This window comes from Physeter macrocephalus, chromosome 1 (assembly GCF_002837175.3).
Source record: "Physeter macrocephalus isolate SW-GA chromosome 1, ASM283717v5, whole genome shotgun sequence".
Classification (NCBI taxonomy): Eukaryota; Metazoa; Chordata; class Mammalia; order Artiodactyla; family Physeteridae; genus Physeter; species Physeter macrocephalus.
This window is the reverse complement of record NC_041214.2, coordinates 22631356-22654918: the sequence shown is the minus strand read 5'-3', so window position 1 is coordinate 22654918 and position 23563 is coordinate 22631356. Positions and strand designations below refer to the sequence as shown.

General features: G+C 37.4%; 1 long non-coding RNA gene across 8 annotated transcripts in view; it reads right to left on the bottom strand.

Annotated features, from left to right (window-relative positions):
* LOC129392171 (uncharacterized) overlaps positions 1 to 23563 on the bottom strand; it is a 119602-nt gene that overhangs the window by 48326 nt on the left and 47713 nt on the right. For all 8 annotated transcript variants that reach the window (XR_008617543.1, XR_008617556.1, XR_008617558.1 and 5 more), the window contains 6 exons: positions 21340 to 21490; positions 17890 to 18075; positions 14941 to 15084; positions 14300 to 14686; positions 13906 to 13983; positions 2721 to 2866 (listed from right to left, as the gene is read on the bottom strand). This is a non-coding gene — a long non-coding RNA (uncharacterized lncRNA). The remainder of the gene's footprint in view (positions 1 to 2720; positions 2867 to 13905; positions 13984 to 14299; positions 14687 to 14940; positions 15085 to 17889; positions 18076 to 21339; positions 21491 to 23563) is intronic.

Below are 23563 nucleotides of genomic sequence, written 5' to 3'. Positions count from 1 at the left end.
CGGCCAAAAAAAAAAAAAAAAGGCACCTGAGCTCAAATGAGAAATTTTACCCAAACATATGCATGTGCAAAACATGCAGTTGTGGAAATAACAAGATTAAAAATAAGATCATCAGCCGTGCAAAGCATGACCTGCAATATGAGGAAGATTCCGAAGCCCGTGCCTATGGTATATCCGGGACTATCAGGCTCTGCAGGACTTCGGATCCTGAATGTAATGTTCTTATTGAGCTACGTGGGGAAGGACTGTAAACTGGCCAAGAATGAATAGAAACACAGGCCAACTTTCTGACTTAAAGAACAGAGGTTCTATTATGGAATGGTCATCTTCCATTTTCTTAGGGGATTTGAACTTGGGATGCTGTAAAATATATTGATGCCTGGGTCCCACCCCTAGAGATTCCGACTTAATTCATCTGGAGTGAGATATGGACATGTAGAGTTTTTAAATTGCTTAGATAATTCTAATATGGATGCATTCCTCACTTAAGTGGGGAAGAGGAATTAGAGAAATTCCTGGAAGGGTGAAGACAGAGATTTCCTTGAGAAGTACAAATGTTCCAGAGATGCTTGCTTCAATTTATAAGCTGTCGGCCATCCAGGGAGTAACAGGCTATAAAAGGATTGACACTACTTTCTGGCTCTCAAATCTGTCACAGTAGACTATTTCTTGAAGTGCCATTTATGATTATAGAAGCAATGCTCCTGTTGGGGCCGTACTCTCTTGTCTGTCATGAACAGACACAGAAAGAAATAGCTTCAAGACCTCAGGCTTATATTGTTGAGAATAATCTGATTATAAAATAATATTGGGGCAGGAATGCTGTCCAGGATTTGAATATTTAATATTTTGACCATAATTCAACAGTGTTTTGTGTGCTTTAATATACACCCAGAAATGTAATAAAGGGAAGGGGTTTCTGTTGATTTTTATGTTGCTGACACTGTATTTGTGGTATTTATGTCATCATGGGTTGCCTGTAACAGTCTCTAGTAAGATGCTTTGAAGTGTATGGCTGAGCATAATTTGATATGAAAAATAAAATAGGGATAGATTTGGAGCTCAGATTCTACATGACTATAGGTTAGGAGGACCCAACCATGGGCATAGAAGAGGACCCAGATCTTCTTACCACATTCCCACTGTGGTCCCTAAGAGGGGACTTTTGCCAGTAATTCCACATTCTAGGGAAGAAATGTCAGCCTATTACTCACGCCTCTCCAAGGGAGTAACAATTGGCTGCCGTTAGCAGTGAGTTCTGCAGAAGCAATGCTGACTGGCCTCAGCCCTTCTCTTGCTCGTGGCCTTCAGACCCCAGGTGTAGTGGAACTTTGCTCTCTCAGTCCCCGTGCACGGGGAAGACAACATGCGCTTCCCTCAAGGAGTCAGCTCCGTCTCACCTTCTCTGTCTGGCCCTCCAAGAAGAGCAGGGGCGGCCCAGTCGGTGGGCTTGTTGTCTCAAAAGAGGAGGAGGCCCTGTTTTGGTCTCAGGTCACCCATTACACCCTACAATCCAACTTTTCCAGCAAGAAAACTGATAAAATAATTTGCCTCATTTCACTTCTTGGGTCAATTTTTCAATTTGGTACAACCAAGAAAGATGGGCAAGTGAACGGTCCGTATCAGGACCCACACGACTTTGTTAAATGTAATTAAATGAAAGTAGCAAATAATATGATTCCAATGTACTCATCACTAAACGTTCAAGTGCCTGCACTACTGTGATCTTCTTTGAAAGATCCATACTTGTATGTGTGTGTGTGTGTGTGTGTGTGTGTGTGTGTGTGTGTGTGTGTGTGTAGAGAAACAGACAGAGACAGAGAGACAGATGAAGAGAAAGGCAGGGAAGGAGAGCACTCTCAAAGCAGGTAATAAATATATAGCTTTATATATATATTATATCCACATATATTAAATATTTACATATATACATATACCATATATATGTAAACTATATATGTTTATAATGCATGTAAATGTGTATACATGTGTGTATGTATATTAAGCCAGATTATCAGTTAAGCTTATTAATTATTTAAATACAAGCTTCTTCACTTTGGAAATTTTTTTTTTTTTTTTTTTTTTTTTTTTTTTTTTTGTGGTAAGCGGGCCTCTCAGCGGCCATGGCTCATGGGCCCAACCGCTCCGCGGCACGTGGGATCCTCCTGGACCTGGGCACGAACCCGTGTCCCCTGCATCGGCAGGCGGACTTGCAACCACTGCGCCACCAGGGAAGCCCTGGAAATATTTGTTATAAACCCTAGGAATCCCTACAATTTATATCATTTTTCAAGAGCAAACGAATTTTAGTGAAAAAAGCAAGGAAAAAAACCCAACTCCACAATTTACTCATCATATAATCTGAATCATGTCATTTGGAATATTTTTTATTTGCCTAATCAATATAAAGAAATAATATTAACAGATGTCCCACCAAAAATTTATAGCAAAGCTTAAATGAATTAAGAAGAATTAAATGCTTACATAAAAATTCAAAAGACCATGCAGTTGTTATTATATTTACTTTCATTGAAAATAAGGGCTTAGAATAAAGACCAGACTCTTCTCCCCAGCTGTTCATGATTTTATCAACCATTGAGAAATTAGAATGCAATTTAATAAACTATCTAGAAAATTACAGGCTATTAACAAAAGTTATATTCTCACCAAAACTGTAGTAACATCTGCAAACGTTATTAACCCATTACTGGATAAATTACCTTACATGTGCTCACATTAGCACATGGAGACCCCGGGGAGGTTAGCAGTTCAGAACATAGGCTCTGCAGCTGGAGAACCTTCAAAGCCCTTCTTACTTCTGTGGCTTGATTGATTTCCTTAACCATCTGTGACTCAGTTTACTCATCTGTAAAATAAAATCTATCTCATAGGGTCATTTGAAGGATTAAATGTGGTGATAAGTGCATATTAACTTAATGTAGAACTTAGCACACAGCACTCAGCTCTTATTATTAATAAAACAGTGTTCACTATTTTATTTTTTATTTATGCTCCTTTTTATTTATTCCAAAATGTATAAATATGCTTAAAAATGCTAACGTCTCCATCACTTTGCTGTAGTCTTCCTTGACAATTTCTGTCAAACCTAAGCTCAAGTCATAATCAGGCAATGAAAAACATATAACAGCTCAAAAAATATGACCAAAATGTAAAAAGAAAATAAAAAACAACCATCGAACTCACCAAAATTCTCTTGCTCTTTATGTCACCAAGTAGCATAACTAACGTTTTTCACTAAATTGTCATCTTTAAACTTATACAAGTAAGTTCTTTTGGCAACTTAGAGACATAACTCTTTTGGCAACTTACATAGCTCTTTTGGCATAAAAAATTGGCATAAACTAAGAGTACTTCACCTTAATTATAGGAACACTAAGTGTGGAGCACTCCAGATGGAAAGGCTTTAATCCACGTGCACGGTCCCCCCCCAAATAAAGTCTTGCACATATATGTACGAAGTGTTTTTCAATCATATATGTAGATTCTCTTAAAGTTCACAATATTCAATCTCATTTGAGTCCATTAGTGAATTACATAGCTCTTTTGGCAACTTAGAGACAATTCCTTAGATATTGCTGTGAATGGCCAAATCACAAGTCTATATATCAGTCCACTTGTATCTTTATTTTAATTACATACATAGATGTATGATCCTTTTAATGCCAAATAAGCATTTCTGAAAGTCCTCGGAGAAGATCCAAGCATCTATCTGCTCTAAAAATAATCACATTAGCACACTGATGAATATTAAAGGACTTCAGCCAACTTAACAGTATTATATGGCAGAGAGACAGACAGACAGATCCTATCAAGCCCCTAAGAAGAATATTGTTTTATCACAATTCATTGTGGATATACCTAATTCACTGTGCAGATTTTTCCAATACAATTCCACCCAATGAGATAATGTATATTATTGCAATAGAGCCAAGATCTACAACTCTCTTACATAGTTTCCAAATTTACTCTCAGAAAGCTAGAACTAGCTTCAGGTATTTCATCACCATTTGCAAGGTTCAAAGCTTGGAAATAGGAAATGGTGGATGAGTTTATTAACCTTTTACCTTGCAATTCAGGTTCAGTGATAAATGACTAGAGGGCAGCCATGCTTGAAATCCACTATACCTTTGGGTTCAACTCAAATAATCTAATTGGAGTTACAAAACAGGTCTAAATTAATAAAAATTTGAAAACCAAGTCAGATAAATGCAGTACTAGAATGCTGATTGTACCTGTAATAGTCTGCTAGGGCTGCCATAACAAAATACCACAGACTGGGTAGCTGAACCAACAGAAATTTATTTTCTCACTGTTCCGGAGGCTGTACGTTCAACATCAAGGTGTTGGCAGGTTTGGTTTCTCCCAGGAGAGAAAGGCCACCTTCTTACTGTGTCCTCACCTGGGCTTTCCTTTGTTCACAGGCATTCCTGGGGTCTCTTCCTCTTCTTATAGGGACACCAGTCCTATTGAATCAGGATCCTACCCTTATGACTTAATTTATCCTTCATCACCTCTTTAAAGCCTAATCTCCAAATATAGTCACACTGGGGTTTAGGGCTTCAACATACGAAATTTGGGGAAATACAATTCAGTCCATACCAGTACCTCTTCTGCAAAGTAAAATGTCAGCAAATTTATTAACAATTAGCTCATTTTATTTGCTCCCAAGTTCCAAGCTTCAAAATATCAATGTTGATTTATAGTACCCAAGATGAAAGTCATAAATTCACTATGTGTTAAGAATAGCAACAGAGAGGAGTAAAAATGTCAAACCAGAAAAGAAATTTCTAATTAGTCAACCAATATTTTTCTGATTATATAAAAGAACCATAGAGTTAAAACACGACAACAAAAAATACATGTTTATCATTAATCCAATGTTCCAAGGTTATTAACATATGAATGTATACTTAGTATTATGGAAGTAGCTATATTAAGGGAGATAAAAAATTGGTATAAACTAAGAGTACTTCACCTTAATTATAGGAACACTAAGTGTGGAGCACTCCAGATGGAAAGGCTTTAATCCACGTGCACGGTCCCCCCCCCAAAATAAAGTCTTGCACATATATGTACTAAGTGTTTTTCAATCATATATGTAGATTCTCTTAAAGTTCACAATATTCAATCTCATTTGAATCCATTAGTGAGTTAGTAGCAAGTTTTCACCTTTGTGATTTTTTTCAAACAAGTGATATCCAAAATACAACTAACAACAAGTGGCAGTTTATGAGCCTTATAGATATGCACAATAAAAATAAATAAATAAATGAAATAAAGATTCCGAAACATTGTAAACAATAAAACTATTTGGAGTTCAAAGGCAAGATAAAACATCACGGACTAGGATGCCCAAGGAAAGTGTTTTGGAAATTGTGGGACTTGAGTAGGTTGTTGAGGGATGGATGGGAAGATTCATAACAATTTTATAAAAGAAAAGAAGATATTAGACATGAAGGCAGTGGCATAATAAAAGCATTCATCTAATTGATAAGGGGGCTACTTGTAAGACTAGGTAATTGGACCAAAGTTTGAAGAAGTAAAAAGGATCAAAGCCTTGAATACTCAGTTACAGAAGTCAAATTTTATCCTGAAGGAAGGATATGTTGAAAGAATTTTAGTGGGAAAATATCCACAGGAAACATTTTCCTGAAGATCATGTATCCATCCCCTCTATTTTAAAGACCAATAGCTGAAGTTTCCCTCAAAAACTGCCCTTTCTGGACTCTTAGTCCATGGGTCCACGACAAATGTGAAATTCATTTCATCCTCCAGGCTCCATGCATGGACATTGGTCCCAGGACTGATGTATTACAACCCCTTGGCCAGGGCTGAAGTCTTGAGACAGGCAAGGCCAGTATGACAGTTCAGGGAAATTTGTTGGAATGGTTGAAAGGAGAAAGTCTCATTCTGCTAGGTTTTCTGGGCTGTGAGGATATAACCTGAGAGATGCTTGGAGTCACAAATAGAACCTTGAGAATGAAGATGACAGAGGAGAGAAGAACCAAGAGATGGGAAGAAATAGTTTGCAGGTAACAGATTTTTTTTGAGTGTCTTGATATATCTGCCTGAATACAATTTTGTCCCCGAGACATTCAATTATATCAGCTAATAAATTCCCTTTTTGGTTTAAGCCAGCTTTCAGAATGTTCCCTGGTTCTTGCAACCAAAAGAGGTCTTATTAACTCACTAATAGAATGAACATGTAGGGTTATGTCAAAAAAAACAAGGTCTGTAACTATGGAAAAGGAACACCCTGGGTTACAAAGTGAGTGTTGCTCCAGTGATTTACCACTGAAAAAGGAAAACACGTCCCCAGTATGGCACTTTCCTCAGAGAGAACGATGGGTGGAGTCAGAAGACCATGGAACAGGGAATTAGTGTAACAGACAGAATTGGAAAGCAAAATAACTGACTCCATAAAACTACAGCTAAAGATGGGTCCTGAGCCATAATCCAGGGAAAGTGGTCTGCCATAAATTTATGGTGGAAGCATACAGTTTACTGTTAAGAATACAGCTTTTGAATGAAGCAAATATGAGTAGAGTCTAAATGAGACCAAAGAAACAAACATCTTGAAAAAACTCTAAGTGCTTGGGAAACAATGTAGATTTTTGCACACTTTTAAAAAAAAAGCATGAAATGTATAGTTCAGAGCATGAAAGTGGATGAAATGGCTTCATAGGAACTGATTAAATCTGTAAAACTAGTAGTTTAAATCAAACATGTTTGCTATCTATTCTATAAACTAATGATGTAAGATTCACTCTAACTCAATTTTTAAAAGGAAACTTTAAATGATAAATTTAAATTGCAATATTATTTCCAAGAGAACTTTGGGGGGGGGGGAATAGTACTACCATCCACTTAAATAGATTTCATGTAAGAATTTAATATATAACAGTTTAACAAATTATCTTCCATTGTACTGCTGAAAACTTGCTGTTTTGTCTAACACTAATAAAGTAGTTAAGAAGAACCCAGTTTGGCAAAGGAAAAATCTTAATGAGTTAGAAGCAAAGAGCTTACAAACCAAAAGAAGGACAAAATTGTAAATGCCACTGAGTCTGGAGATAATTTGGTCTAGTGTCAAAACTGGACTAAAAGTATTTATATATCTTAAACCTCTGGCTTAATTTAATTAAGACAAGAAAGAAAGGGAGAGAAGGAGGGAGGAAGGGAGGGAAGAAAAGGGGAGACAGAGAGAGATGGACAAAGAGAGCAAGGGAGAGAAAGAGGAAGGAAGGGAAGGGAAGGAAGGAAGGAAGGAGGAAGGAGGGAGGGAGGGAGGGAAGATGGAGAGGAGGGAAGGAAAGGGAGGAAACTACAATCTTTGGTTTAAAAAGCTAAAAAAACAAAGTTTTTTCACTTGGAACATCTCTGAATTAGGTGAATGAGCTAGGTTGAAAGGTCATTGCCTCTTTCAGGACGCTACTCTTCCATTAAGCATGGTAGAAAGATAATTGCTAAGTGACGTTTCTCACTGACTTCCACAGAACCTGATTTCAAAGACCTCATAAAAGTATATAAAGGCATTAACAGAAATGGTCCCTTTAGAGCTCAACAAAATCCTAGCTTCATCCCTCAGTGATGACATAAATTAGAGGCACATTATCTCACTCATTCCCAAATTCCTATCTTACAAAGAACATTCATTTTTTGACATTTTTCTTTATTTGATGTTATCTAGCCCAACACTCATATTTTTCACGTGGAGAAATTGAGGCTTGAAGAGAGTGCATCATCTGACCAGCTCATAGAATCGGTGATTGACCTGGGCCGTGTCCACGTGACTCTTAACTATATACTCTTTCCATAGACAGTCACACTTCACACTCCAAATATCTGGCCAAATATTTAGTTTCCAGAAAGTGGATGGTGATTGCCAATAAAAGTATAAAAGCATAACTTTTATTCTCCTGTGAAGGTAAAGTAAATATACAGGGAAGTTGTCAAGATTCTGCAAACGTTTGAATCTAAATTCGCAGTTTGGCTGCATCTGTCTGATGAACTGGCGGGTTGTAGCCCCACCTTCCTGACTCCAGGTGTCTCTATATGAGTTTACATGCATAGGAATAATGCACCTTGTCAGGAGTAAGGTTATTGTGGGGGGTTTGTTCGGTTTGGTCTTTCTGTTCTGTTGTGTTTGTTTTTAACTTTTGCCTTAGCTTTTGTTTTGCACCAGCCAAATGAGGCAATGAGTCAGGGATGAGAGGAACGAGATGATTAAAAGAGAGCCTTCTCTAGCCCAATCCCATGGATTCAGTTTTGAGCGCTAGGATAGATGACAGTCTTTTAAAAGAAATTGACAAAGCTTGGTCCAGTTGAGACTCTATGAGACAGATTGAAAAGCAAGTGGAGCTACTTTGGATGAAGTCAACTGCAGAAATAGGTACAGCGTTCCTTCCAGCTTTTGCAAAGGACATAACTTGACTTCAACAAAGTGATTACGTAAAAGAATGCACTTCTAGGGCTTCCCTGGTGGCGCAGTGGTTGGGAGTCCGCCTGCCGATGCAGGGGGCGCGGGTTCGTGCCCCGGTCGGGGAGGATCCCACATGCCGCGGAGCGGCTGGGTCCGTGGGCCGTGGCCACTGAGCCTGTGTGTCCGGAGCCTGTGCTCCGCAACGGGAGAGGCCACAGCAGTGAGAGGCCCGCGTACCACAAAAAAAAAAAAGAAAAAAAGAATGCACTTCTATATGTAACCTCAAAGTTTTTGTGCTTCAGAAGCTTCAAAAAAACCTGAAACTTCCATAGAGAAGGACCATTCTTAGAGGGAAAAGAAGTTCCAGTGACAGGGATGGGTCACACCTTCCACCCAAAATAGTTTCTAGACAGCAGAAAAGGAGGTCAGACTGAAAGCATGAAGAGGACCCTATCTCATTACACTCCATGGTCGAAACCCCCCCAAAAAATGGAACAGGATTTAAATGAAGACCCTACAAGAATGTAGATGGGAACAGCATAGCAGCAAAATGTGGATATTAGTGAGATTGTCCAAAGCTAGTGAGTCCCAGGCAAATTCTAATTAATTTTTATTAGCCTTTGGTTAACTAATTACAATCAAATGTGTAGTCACAGTTTCCATAGGAAGAGAAAATTAGTGATGGAATCAGACATTTCACACAGAGATTTGAACAACTAAGAAGCAATTAGAATGTACTGGGAAACGAGCATTCCTTTTAGTAATAGGTTATACATTAATATACACAAACAGGTTATTTATCTATTGTCAGTAACTGGAAACCACAATCCATGTTTGCTTAACATATCTTTGGTAGATAGTAATTTTACTTTCCTGACAGTATTGCATTTAGAAAAATTGTGGTTTGATTCAAAAATGCTGACACTCTCTCAACCATCAGACAATACATCTTCTAAAGATAGTCATATCACAGACATAAATATAAATGCAGGCAAAAATAAAATGCCAACTCAGACATGTCTTAGGTTTTTTAGGATCTTTCTCATGTCTTTCAATATGTTTATCTTCAAAGTGAATCTCCTTTTCATATTTCAACCTTTATGGTTAAAGTTGAGTTTCCAAAAATATTGGGCTTGTGAAACAATTGACACTAAATGTGAATCATTTCTTGAGAAGCTTGGTTTAAACCAGGAAATACCATTCTGGATTAAAATATAAACCTAAGTCCACATAGTTGACTCTCTCCTTCTCCCAAAGGCAATAGTCAGTCCAAGATTTTTCTTGTGTTGTCAAGTCTGGCCAGTAATGCAGATAAAGACATTAGTAAGTAACCTGGGGCCCTTTGAGCTTCAGAATTATTTTGCATGTACTCTAAAACTGACCCATACAAAAAGCTGGATTAGATCACTGGGGAAAAGGTCTACAGGATATCCTTATGCCTCTTAACTATTAGAGCACTAGCCTCTAAATTCCCTTTTCTAATTTTAGTCCAGATGTCAAATATATAGTATATCTTATATTTAATTGATATGGTATTTCTATTAAAATTTGAGGTATTTTGGGTTAAAAGCATTAAAATACCTCCTATTAAGTAATAAATAATAGCTGACATTTTATTTTTACTTTCAGCAAAACTGTAAAGAAGGGTAACCAACATGGTCTAAGGACAGATAAATAGGTTATAGAGAAAGAACAAAAATATTCCTTGGAAACCAGGCCAGAGTAAGAGAAGAGGCTGTCATTTTTAATGGACTATGTGCCAGAAACTTACAAAGTACCCATATAGCTCTCTAAAAATTGTCTTGGAGAATTCGTTCCAACTAAATTGAAAAACCATCAGAAATTGTTCTATTTTCAGAAAACGGGCCAGAAATTTTGAAAAACATGCCTGAGAATAACTAGAAAATACGAAAAAAATATTTTAAAACATGTTGAGTGTATCAAAGAGCTAGCAACAGAAAGAGTTAAGATCAAGAGAAAAAGGTAAACTAGCACAATGAATCCAGATTTGGGGCTAATTCTCCCATAACAGCATCTGGCAATTCTAGCAGAGACAGTTGAGAAGCTGAGCAGAACTTTCAGCAGGTCACGTGGCTGGGAAAACAAGAACTGGATGTGAGGGCAGGCTCACGTGGGAGAAAGCCAGGTCAAACTCACAGATTTTGGATTGGGACACCAAAGGTCTACGCCTAGGAATAAGGTGTAAACATAAGACATAAACAGATCCTGGGAAGGACTGAAGACTGCTTTAAATGACTTCATTAATGAGATATGGAAGACCCTAGCTGCCTTTGGGAGAAAGAGAGAATCAAATGAATGAGTTTTGTTCACTACTTCTGGGACTTAAATTATACGTATGTCAGCCCTGTTCACTTCATTCCTATGTTTCTTTGGTTTCCTTCTGTACTTGCCATTCTTTGATCTCTCAGTATTTCATCTTATATATGTCTCTAATCTGCTGTTAATCCATCCTTAATTTCAGTTATTATATTTTTCAAACCTTGAAACTAATATCTTTAAATAGTTTTCAATCCTCTTTCAAACTTCCCAATCTCGTCATATATTTTTAAAGACGTTAACATTGTTATTTGAATATCTTTGAATATCTTTGAATCTCCACTATCTGGATATTCTATTCATTTGTTTACAGGGGTATTTTTTTTGATTTTCAAATATTACAAACAAAAATTATGGAGATAATTTAAGGTATGGGGTAGGCAAAACCATTATCAAGCCAAAGATTTAATAACCACTATGAGCTACAAGCATGACAAATGCAATGTAGACAGTTTATAGAGCAAGACTACTGAAAGCTAATGACAATAAAAATTTTAAAGTCAGACAGACAAAAAAGAAATGTATAACATTATTAACCTTGTATGAACCTAATAATATAATCCGTTATGAAGCAAAGAGTTTACAGGACTAAAAGAGCAGGAAATTTTAGCACACTTCTCTCATTCCCTCATAAATAAAGCCAATAGACATAAAAATCAGTAAGATGTAGAAGATTTGAATAACATGGTGAAACAGTCAGATCTAATGATCATTATTTTGCACCATAACTCACTGAAGCAGGTCCTATTATTTACACCTTTTTTATATAGATGAAAAAAAAAGAAGTGACCTCAAGAAGCTAATGCATTAGATTGCTCAGCTACCTATGAGTAATTAGTCCATGAATAAGCAGGGGAGCCAATAAGAAGCCTCTCTGAGTTTTGTTTGTTTGTCTGCTTGTTGTTGTTGTTTTCTTTTTTGCTGGAGCAATTGCTAAAGGTGCTGTCTTCCCCTGGAGTTAGAGGCTGTAGAGACACTTGAGCTAGCGCACCTTGCAGCCATCTTCCCAGCCAGACGAAGAAAGCCTTCTGCACTAGGTAAGAATGAGGCCAATGAAGAAGGAAAAAGCAGGGTCCAAAGAAGGCAAGAGAGGGGCCTAAAGTGAAGCTTTAAGTCCCTAAATTCAGCCATTATGTAGAAAGTCCTACCCTGGCTACATTTGTGACACCATCTTGCAAATATATAATAGGCATATTATTTCTCTAGTATACAGACAAGGCTTGATGTGCTTGCAGACTTGTGGCCTCCTTGAAATAAAAGTATTTCCTTCCTGGCATCAGGATTCTGTGGGTTGGAAATCAAACTCCAGGCAATAGAAAGAACTACTGCTATTAGACTAGTAAGCTAGCAGGATTATAGGACAAGGATAGATAAAATGGCTAGCTTTAATTTCTGAGGCCAATGCAAATTTCAGTAAAATAACTATGGTCCTTTTTATATAAATTCAGTATTACTTGACTTCATTTCTTTCCTCTCAATTTTTTTCTAAAAGATATTTATATATTTAACATATCTGTTGGCATAGAGTTATAAAAAATATTTAACGTTGTTCCCAATTAATTTATCACGTCAAAAAGGACTGAATTAATTAAACTGAATAGACATATTAATACAAATATTTTCAGTATGTTTAAATTGAAGAAGCACCTTCAATTTTTTATTTTTAAAGCTGAAATCTATAGGAATGTAGTTGTAATTCACCCAGGCCCTTGCAACATCATTTGTTTGCAAAGCCATTGTTTCTCCTCCTTAAGTAAGTATAACTCTTTTTAAATTCAAAATTAACACTCTGTGAAATTATTTGTTTTGAGAATCAAAAGGCAGCCTTTGTCAGATGCTTGGTTTCTGGAGAATTGAGAAGCTCGAGTTTTTTGACATTGACCCTTTAATTTTCTAAAGTGCAACAGATGATTCTCTGGATATAATAGATGTGTGTTTACATGTAGCCTTCCTTTCTAAATCAAACTTCCAGAAGTATCTGTCTTCAAGTGGAAAAAAAAAAACAAAACAAAACTAGATCAGTCTTTCCATAACTCTTCTGTGTAAGTACTATGATGAAACTTGCACGACAGGACATTTGTTTAAATAAAGATTTAGTTTAGGTGGTTGTTACTGTTGATGTTGTTTCTGTTATGGTTACTTGGAGCCTATTGCTCTAAATAATCATTACCATATCAAAGAGGTGATGCTCAGTGTTCTACATGATTTGTAAGACGCCCTTGAAGGCAATAGGCAAGGTAGCAAAACACACAAGATCAAGTCTCTGAGGGACCTGCTTCTTCAGATATATCTATTTTCTCACCAAGTGCTGTCAGGTTTGTTTGTTTTTTTTTGACACCATTCACAATGCCCCTTTCATTTCTTCGCTCCCTGTCTGATTTTCCTGCCACCCTTATAGGTTGTCAGACCTCTTACCTTTCACCGTCATCACTGCCACTGCATCCTCCTTACTCTCCCTGCTTCTCTTCTTAACTTGATGCGGTTGTCCTGACTCCTGCAGTTGGATTCATCTTCCCTAAATACTGTATTAATTGAGTAAACTTTTGCCACCACATGCTGTATTTCTAAAAATATTAAATATAGCTCATTTACAAAGCCTGGCACGCTTTCAAAATTCTCCCCTTACCTCCTTATTTGAAGGCTTCCTTTAAGACATGTCCGTTTGTCACCTCTAAAAGATACTTGTCCTTTTCCAGTGTTTTCTCCTTCCTTATTCTCTCCTCTGCCTCTCATCTGCTGTCCACATTTTACATATCCACTCATCTGTCAGAGTTTATAAAAGTACTAATTTTCTGCAAGGCACTTAATCTCACTTTCCAGTTGTTATTGTCCATAGCTTTCTCATTACAGACATATTTATATTTTATAAATATTTGTGCAAATATCTCTTACTACATGGTAAGATTTTGAATAACTTATTATAATTCCCATGGTGCCATCATGTGTTTTATAAATATATTGAATTTTTGAAAGAGGTAAAAATAAATAGATGATCTTTTAATCTATGTATTAAACTGGTGGGGAAAAGAAATATAAAGTTTCCAAGCTAAATGTCACAATTTGAATCCCAGTTATCTTGAATATTTTGCTTTCAACAATTTCCAGAATGTACATGTGTAATTTACCTTTTTAACTAAGACAAATATCTGGTGTTTTCTTCATGGAACAACCTACACCACCCATCCCATGGACAGTTTCTTTAACTGTGAACAGAAAAAAAGAGAATCAGAATAAATAGGTTTTGGCAGATATTCCAGACAGAATACTTTTGACAGTCATGGCCACATGTAATGTTTTTGGATATTTTATTCCATTTATACATCCCTACTTCAGCTCTATAACTCAAAGAATTTGTTTAATCTGTTTGATATTTCTTTCACGTCTTTTAATTCAGATATAAGTTACCAGGTACTTTACAAGGGCCTAAGAGTATTATCCAAATATTGTAAAATGGGAAAGGTGAATTTCACATTCAAAATACCACAGTTTAGACCCCAACTCAATTTTAGCTCCACTCACCTCTGTAACTTGGAATTTTAGGTTTCCATTTTTATAAGCTCCTTTAGTTTACCCATCACTGCAGAGCTGGCATCTGGCTGCAATAAAGGAACATTGGTAATATTGACAAAAAATGGCTTTCAACAGCTAATACTAAGGGCATGACAGAAAAGATTCTTTTTAAGTCATCATAAAGCTGTCTTAATCCTCTCGAACAAGGTAGGATATAGATGAAGTCATCTTTTTTCTTTCCTTAGGGAAGGCATATATGAAGCTCATTTTCTCACAATTTGGAAAGGAATTTCTTCATTAGTTTTCCATGAAGGGCTTTATCTTTCTTTGCTTACAAAAGCAGTTGGCAGTACAACTTTTTCTGTAGCATCCAAAATTTGAAATCCTTCCTGCTTCCTACAAACAGTAAAATATGCCTTGATACCACCATAGCACAAAGATAAAAATACAAGCCATTGAGATGTCAGAGAATGTGAAACTCCCAGAGAGGTGCTAACAGCCTCCAAGAGCCTCAGACTCAACTGACCAAGCCCTCCTTCCAACACCCACCAACTTTTCCTCTAAAATTGATTATGATGGCTCCATGCAGCTCCAGCCCTGACAGTACTCAACCCCCCAAAGATGGATCCAGGCTAGAAGGTAGACATTACCTCCCCTTTCCTCAATACAATGTAGAGAAAAATCTGTCTTCGCAATCATTTTCTCAAACCAGAAGAGGTGGAGAAAGACATGTGCCTTGGACTGAGGAAAGACTTCTTCTAAAGGACCTGGAGGGCAGCACTATGAAATGAAAACTTAAAAAACAAAAATTAATATTGAGATATTTTAATAAGGAAGCAGGTTGATACCCGAAACCCATCACCATCATTTAACCTTAGTTAAAGCATTTAATACCCTAGGATCCAACAGTCTAACAGGAATATATAACCATTTATTCTTTCAATAAATGTTTATTGAATGCATACAGTGCTTCAGGCAATATTCTGTGAATAAAGCAGAAGATAGTTCCTGCCAACGCAGAGCTCAGTACTTAGCAGGGAAGGTACATATTAATACACCATCCCCTCCATTTTCTGAACCTCCTCCCCTTATCTCAGATGTTGACATTTCTCCCTGCCAGACACCTGGGACCCATTACATACTCTTCCTTTTCTCTCATTCCGACTCCTCTCAGTTACCAACTTTTGCAAATCCTAGCTCTTAAAACTGCTGTCTGTGCAAACAAATGACACTTGGGAAATGCTTCCATCCCAGGTGAGACTGGTGCTGCCTGGAACTAAGTTTAAAGACTGAATACATAATCTATTTCTTTAATTACATGTGTACATTTTTACTTGTGCCTTTGTCGAGGCAGGGTCACTTATAATGAGTTTCTTTTAACTTTCAGTATACCCCAGCCAATAGTTTTGCATTTTTCTTATTTCCTCCTTCTCAGTTTTAATTAAGGTCTCATTTATTTTCTATGAATGCCTCCACATTCTTTCCATTTTCTTCTGATTATAGAAGTCTTCATTTCTCTGCCTTAGCAACCAAACCAGGTAAGACAAAGAAAGGAATGAGTTGCACATGGATCATGTTTGGGTCATGTTTGGTGCTGGTTGCCCAATCACACAGCTTTGGTAACTAAATCTGTCTAATGCCTCTTTCAGTTTTCCTGAACATTTAAAGCTAAAGAAAACAGACCCAACTCTAAAATGAGCTTGAGCTTGAAAGCCTACCACCTGCCAATTATCATTCTCATATTTCAAGAAGAATTCTACAGAAACATATTACCATTACGCAATCTAGTAAACTTTGAGCCAAAAGTCAACCAAATAGCCTTTTGGTCATTTATTATACCAGAATGAAGGAAAAAAGCCATGGGAATGGTGAAAGATGTACTTTGGAGTGGGAACACTTCTCATTTTCCATTCCAAGGAGAATGGAAAATGTTATCAGAGGAACAATCATTATTTTCCTCAGTTGAGACCTATTTTAATGCATGCAATAACTGATTACAAAGTATTAAGAATACAGTCAATAGCCAAAAATATAATTCATTAAGGTAAAAAACAAGAAGGCCCAAAAATATGCAGAGGTATTAGAGATATAACTTTTACAAATTTAGAAGAAGTGTAATTCTGGAGAGCAGAATGTTGCTCATGAATTCTAAGCTTTAACTTCTTACATGTTTATATGCAAGAAAACGTCAAGAAGAGAAAGTGAAGATTTATGTACATTTCATTTTAGATATCACAAATTTTATCCATTTTTATGAGGTAGGCTTCATAAGGTTTATCTTTTCATAACATTTAAAGCTCTCAATATAACTTTTCCTTGACTCATACAGAGATAATAAAATTATACTTAAAAATATCTCCTCACCTCACTCCAGAAAACCATGGTGGTAAAAGAAAGGAAAGGATTTTACAAAATTTCCAGGATTGTGTCTAAAGTCAAAATGGAAGGGAAACAAAGCTACGTGTCAGTCAGCATTCTTCTAAAAAATCCTAATTATTAAAGTTTCTTATGCACTGTCATTGATAAATGTGACTAACTTCCCAAACGAATGATTCCTAGGTCTTCTGTCATACTCAGATGTTAGAAGAAACTATACATGTTACGTGAGCCATGTCAAATGGTAATAATGACACATAGTTCCAAATTGTGACAAATTTAAAGAAATTTTTCTAAAACTGTTATGTATGTATGGTTAATCTGTTCAATGTCTTACCAGCCCTCCCCTGACACTAGAAGCTCAGAATCTAGTCCTAAAAAATAGGACACACTTGGCTGCAAATAACATAAAACTCAACTAATTGGTTCAAGAAATAAAATCACAAAATCATGACACATCAAAAGTCTGAAGGTATACAGTCCTTTATGTAGTTCAGCAACTTAATGCTCTCCCCAAGAAGTCAGGCTTTTCTATCCTTCTGCTCCACCATCCTCATGCCATTGGCTTTTGGACCTGGTGGTACTTTAAAAAAAAATTTTATTTATTTTTGGCTGTGTTGGGTCTTCGCTGCTTCACGGGCTTTCTCTAGTTGCGGTGAGCAGGGGCTGCTCTTCATTGTGGTGTGCAGGCTTCTCCTTGCAGTGGCTTCTCTTGTTGCAGGGGACGGGCTCTAGGTGCGTGGGCTTCAGTAGTTGTGGCTCGCGGGCTCTAGGGTCAGTAGTTGTGGCACATGGGCTTTAGTTGCTCTGCAGCATGTAGGCTCTTCCCAGACCAGGGATCGAACCCGTGTCCCTGCATTGGCAGGCGGATTCTTAACCACTGCACCACCAAGGAAGTCCCCTGGTGGTACTTCTTACTGTCGAGTCACACTCAACTCTGCAGACATCTGGGAGACCCCGTGGAGTTGGCACCCATGCCAGTATATCCAACCCTGAGGGTGGGGAGGTGTCTGCCATTGCTGCCAGAGCCAGATCTGCCCACCCCATAGCCAGGACCTGGCCACCTTGTCAACAGAACAACCCGCCCTGTAGCTGCTGCTCCCTCCTCCAGAGGGGGATGGGTTTACCTAGCCATCCCCCCAATGGTTTATTTCTCACTCATAGGAAGTCTGCTTAGGTCCAAGAAACTGTCCAGGGTCTCAGTCCTCTGAACAGATACTCACCATTAGAAGCTGTTTCAAGCTTATGGCACCTCTTATAAGCTCATGCTTCCAAGATCATGGTGACAGGGAAAGATGACATTGGAGAAATAAATACCAGCGTTTAAACACTTCTTCCTAGAAGTGTTTTAACATTTAATTCATCAAAGCAAATCCCATGGCTTTACCAAATTTCAAGGGAATATGTGCCTAAAAGAAATGGAGAACAGAAAAACCTCATGAACTCTAGCATTATCTAAGACATTTGATGGAAAATATTTTTAAATCACATTCCTGAAATATCTATGACTTCTTTTCCATCTGATGTTTTTAAGTTGAACCCATTTCATGCCATATTTGGATGTAAAACTGTGTGCTAATTTAATTCAGCACACACTTATAGAGTACTTCCTAAGGTCCAGACAGTGAAAAACCATATGTAGATTTAGACCTTTATGAAGTCTTCTTTTCTCATTTTCCTAAATTCCACTCATCCTTCGTTTCCCACGTACTTGAAGTATGTCATAGTACAATAATAAAGAGTACAGATTCTGAGATCGGAAAAGCCTAGTTATAAATCCTAGCACTACTTATTAAGTTACTAACGGAATCACCTTTCGAACATTTACATTCGCTGGGCCTTAAAGTCCTCATCTATGCAGTGAGTATAATTACTAGCTCCCAGGACTGTCCTCAGGATCGAACAACAGAAAACAAAACTTCAGAGATTAGAGTTACTAAATGTGTATTTTCTTCCAGATATTATATAAGGGTAATACTATAAGTATTAATGCCTGACAATTGTTAGCTGCGCTTTTCAATAAGATTATTTTGAATAATTTCCACTTTCTCAGCAGGCCTGCTGCTCTTGACTATGAACCACAACTGCTCTCTCCTTTACTGTCAGCGTGCCATAAATCTGAAATCTGGGGAAAAACAAAAGGCCTTCAAGAGATTTTGTTCCCACAAATTTCGTCATTCATAAATGACGATACTGCTTTGGGTTTAAACTGAAGGTTGTAAAGCTTTTGTGGCATATCCAACGTTAACCAGGTAATAAATGTTTGTGTGTAAATGTACAGTGGTACTTCATCCACTCCACAATAGTGTCAATATTCCTTTAGACCCCTATTCATCAACCATCTTGTGCTGTTTCCAAATTTCCTCCAGTTTTATAACATCACATGTAAAGTTTAGATAAAGTTACTAAAAGATGAGAAGAATGTGTTGTTTATTATGTCTTTCATCATCGTAGAGTAGTACACAGATATTTGACAAAGGCTTTAGTCCATGTTCAAGTCAACGGTGGACTTTTCAGGACTACTCTCTCAGAATGGCCTGCCTACAATTAAGCTGTGCTGGCTATGCAGAATCCTTAAAATCGATATTTCGTGAAGTTTAATAAAATAAGTGATCTAGATTCCAGCCAATGTCAGGGCTCAACAGAAGAGAGTTCTGTGCCCCCAGAAATGGGAATAATGGATGTTATCTCCACACATGCACCCCCAAGCTCAAGGCCATGGCTGAACTGAACAGGACTGAAAATTTTTACAGTATTAAAAATATTCTACTCGATTTAGTGGAATATAATAACTTATACCTAACAGAAATCAGAATATTTTATTCGTTAAGTTCACCAGGAAGTAATTAATTTGATTTAGGAAATCAGTACTGTTCTAGTATTTATATACAGGTTACCTAAAGTAGAAGGAATATATTTCTTAACCATATTCAAAGTAATCTGTTCATCAGTTAGGGATCTTTGGACACAAGCGGCAGAAAACAATTGTAGTTCATTAGGCAAAGAGAAATGTGTTGGATGCTTATTGAGTTTTGAGATAATCAAGGAGAATCTGAAGAACCAAGGTGAAGGACAATGCAGATTTGGGGACTGGAAAGCAGGAAGAAACTTCTCCGAGAAGAGTAAAATCACATCTCTTGGAAGAAATGGATCTCCAACTACTTCAGGCTCTTTGTTTCTTAGAGAGGAAGCAAAAGAATGACCTGACATTGGTCACCTGCACGTGCTGTGGTAAGGGAAAGGGAAACCATAGGTTTGTCCCAATAAACAGTGGTCATGAAGAGGTCAACTCTCAAGGGGAAAGGACCAAATGAACGTGAAGCAGCCAAAACCAGGTGATGTCTACCTCTTTGTTTTGATTTTTGTATAGCTATCAAAATAAAAGTATGAAGAAGAATTGCCATTCTAACACTATTGTTTGTGCTACTTTTCAAATAATTTTGCTTTGAACTCTCTGGAGCTTCCACTATAGGTAAAATAATTATATTTATTCTAATGTCTCTAGCTCACCTGTGCTAAGTCTGTAAACCAAGCTGCTTCCAGATGATATTTTTCAGACGCTAAATGCACAGTGAATTATAATCCTATGTAATTTATCCGAATCTGAAATAAACCGTTTTCAGTCAAACGTCTCCTAAAAGCAGGACTAACTCCGTAATTCCAGAAACATTTAAACAATATAGTGAGGAGGATAAGAATTTAAAGATGTGAAGGAAAATGTGCAGGTTCATTTAAATAATTCAGGAACATTCTCAAGCATGCTTTAAACTAAATAGATTTCCTATCCAAACTCAACAAAAACCATTTATGAGTATTGGGCTGAACTCTAACAATATCATTGCTTCCACAAACAAATCCAATCCAACTTAGCAAAGGGGTAGGGGAAGGCTTCCCAGAAAAATTTTAAATAGGTCACCTTTTTTGTAATGATTGGAAAAATACTGAAAGAAATAATCTGCCACTTCCCATTAAACACTAGAGTTAGACCTAACCAAAATGTCTTTTATGAAGGACAAAACATTCAGATTCATGTGTCTCCTTATACTTCTCCAAGAAATTGGCAAATCTTCAGTTTAAACAGAATCAGCAGAAAACATCCAAAAGATGCAATATATGATTTTAACCATCTCCACTAACCACAGATATTTAACTATTCACACTCAAAGCAGTGTAACCAAAGGCATTATCCCATATTTATTTTACACCAAAGATGAACTGTTATAGTGTGTCTGTTCGTAAATATTTTTATTAAACACACATACACACTTAATATTTGAGGAAGGTTAGCTTGTCTAGTAACTAAATGTAGTAAACCTAGCAGCGAAAATAACTTATATTATCTATTTTGTAGTTTGTTATATATTTACCTATCTTTGCAATCCAAGTATATCAAAAATTGTTTCATACTTCCTTGAAGATATAGGTTATGAATTATGAACAGTTGTTATATTGGACTGTCACCCAATATAAAAATTGTGTTAACATGGTGCAATCTAGTGCATCACTTATAATGACTTTTAATTCATTTCTCTCCAAATATCTCCATAGAGTTTATATAGCTACCTTACAATTCATATAAATCACATTTCAGCCTTCATATAAAATTAGTTATTGAATCCGTGACTATGTTTCAAAGTTTTCTTCTCTCTCTGGTACCTGAGATTATTACTCACCCCTTTCTTCCTTCGGGTTTTTCTCCCAGCTCTCTCTTAATCACTGGGACCCTCTTTGTTCCATCCTCTGTTCTCTTCTCACTCTGTGCAGATTCTATGATAGTTCTGTTTCCCTCAGAATGAGGACTCTTAATCATTCCGATCGCCACACCTAAAGAACAAACTGCCTATTAGATGTTTCCATTTAGGTGTCCCCCAAATAATCCAGTCAGAAACTCAATTCATCTTCTATACCTTCCCTTATTTTATTCCCACATTCAATTTGTCATGAAGTCCGTTCAATACTACCTTCCTAATGTCTTTTTATTTCCTCTCCCCTCACCTTTTCACATGACCCCTCTTTTATCTAGGCATCATCATTTTTCACCTTGGATATTGCCTTTCCCTGATTAAAACCCCTCAGCCACTCCTCGAAGCCTTCAAAAATCATTTTTTACTACGGTTGACTCACAACCTTTCCATAAACTAGACACTGCTTGCATTTCTACCTTCAACTCTAGGCAGCCCACCCCACCTAACCCATCACACTTGCTGGTTCCCTAAAAGGTAAGTTCTGTCTTGCCTCTGTGCCTTTGCTCATGCTGTCATCTCTTCAACCGGCTCACTCATCAAAAAAGCAGGTTGGTGTTAGGTATCATCCAATTATACGTCTGTCTTTTCTGACTAGAATTTTATGTCTTTGCTTTTATTTCTTTATCTACAGCACTTACCACAGCAGCTGGTATGTGGTAAATATATATTTTTAATACTAAAAACTTCTACCTAAATGGGCAAACTATTTTGCCCATTTCTTCTTCTTGGACAAATTGGGCAAATTATTTAATCTTGGCATCAGTTTCCTCACTGGCAAAATAAAGACATATTATGTCTACTTTATATGGAAGGATGAATTTGAGTTAATATCTATAAAGCATTTAAAACCATACTTGAATAAGTTCTAAATAATTATTAGATATTATCATCAGTACTAGTTATTATTATCATTCCTTTTCTAGTCCTTTTCAGTCACCTCTTCTGGAATTGTTCATGGAACATTTTAAGCATTGTTTTCCTGAAGCACCTCTGACATACTCACCTATGTGGCTTTCCTCTTTATAGCAACACTAAACACGCTTAGCTTTCAGCAGTTTTCGGAACATCTCCCTTTCCAGAATCAGTTACCATTTTCAACTTCCTTTCACTGTCAACACACCCTTCATGTGAATAAACACTCTGGCACTATAGCATAGGTATTAGGAAAGCAGCTTCTACAACCGGACAGCTTGGATTTAAATCCTGGCTCCTTCATTTGCAACTGGCTGCTGCAGGGAAAAGTATTTAGTTTCTCTCTGCCTCGATTTCCTTATCCATCAAATAAGGCTTATAAGATCATTGTAAAATTAAGCCAATTAGTAGTTTTAGCATACTTAGAATATTAGATGGGAACAGTATGCACTTAATAAATGTCAGTAGGAAGACATCCATTCAAGTGGCACAGCCCACTCTATTAGGAAACATCAGTGCCTAAAGTACGTTTAGAATATGGTCACTTATGCCAAACTAGGCTTTCAAAACCACAAGCAAAATTAGAATATATATTTTTTGTCAGAACTCAAGACCTGGAAAGGACCTTAAAAATAGTACTTCTAGGGCTTTCCTGGTGGTGCAGTGGTTGAGAGTCTGCCTGCCGATGCAGGGGACACGGGTTCGCGCCCCGGTCCAGGAGGATCCCACATGCCGCGGAGCGGCTGGGCCCGTGAGCCATGGCCGCCGAGCCTGCGCGTCCGGAGCCTGTGCTCCGCAACGGGAGAGGCCACAGCAGAGGGAGGCCCGCGCACCGCAAAAAAAAAAAAAAAAAAAAAAAAAGAAAGTACTTCCAAAGCCCTTGTTTGATAAATGAGGAAATATAGACCCTTATACATTGGGTGGTTTGTCTTCTTCAGCTGGGCTAGTTCATAAGCGTCTGCGTCAACCCCCAATAACCAATATTTGGCTAGTGTTGTCAACAGAACACAGAACACACTCTTGCACACGGAGAGAGCAAGGACCATCATGATACACAGGAAAATGACCCAACTATTATAACACACAGGTAAATGCTGCCCTTCCCCTGCACTGAACCAAAACGGCACACAGAGAGAAAGGCAGAATAGAAGGCAGTAGTTAAAAGCGTAGAGGCTGAAGCCGACTACCTGGGTTCAAATCCATGGTCTGCCACTTAGTAGCCATCTGACCATGGGCAACT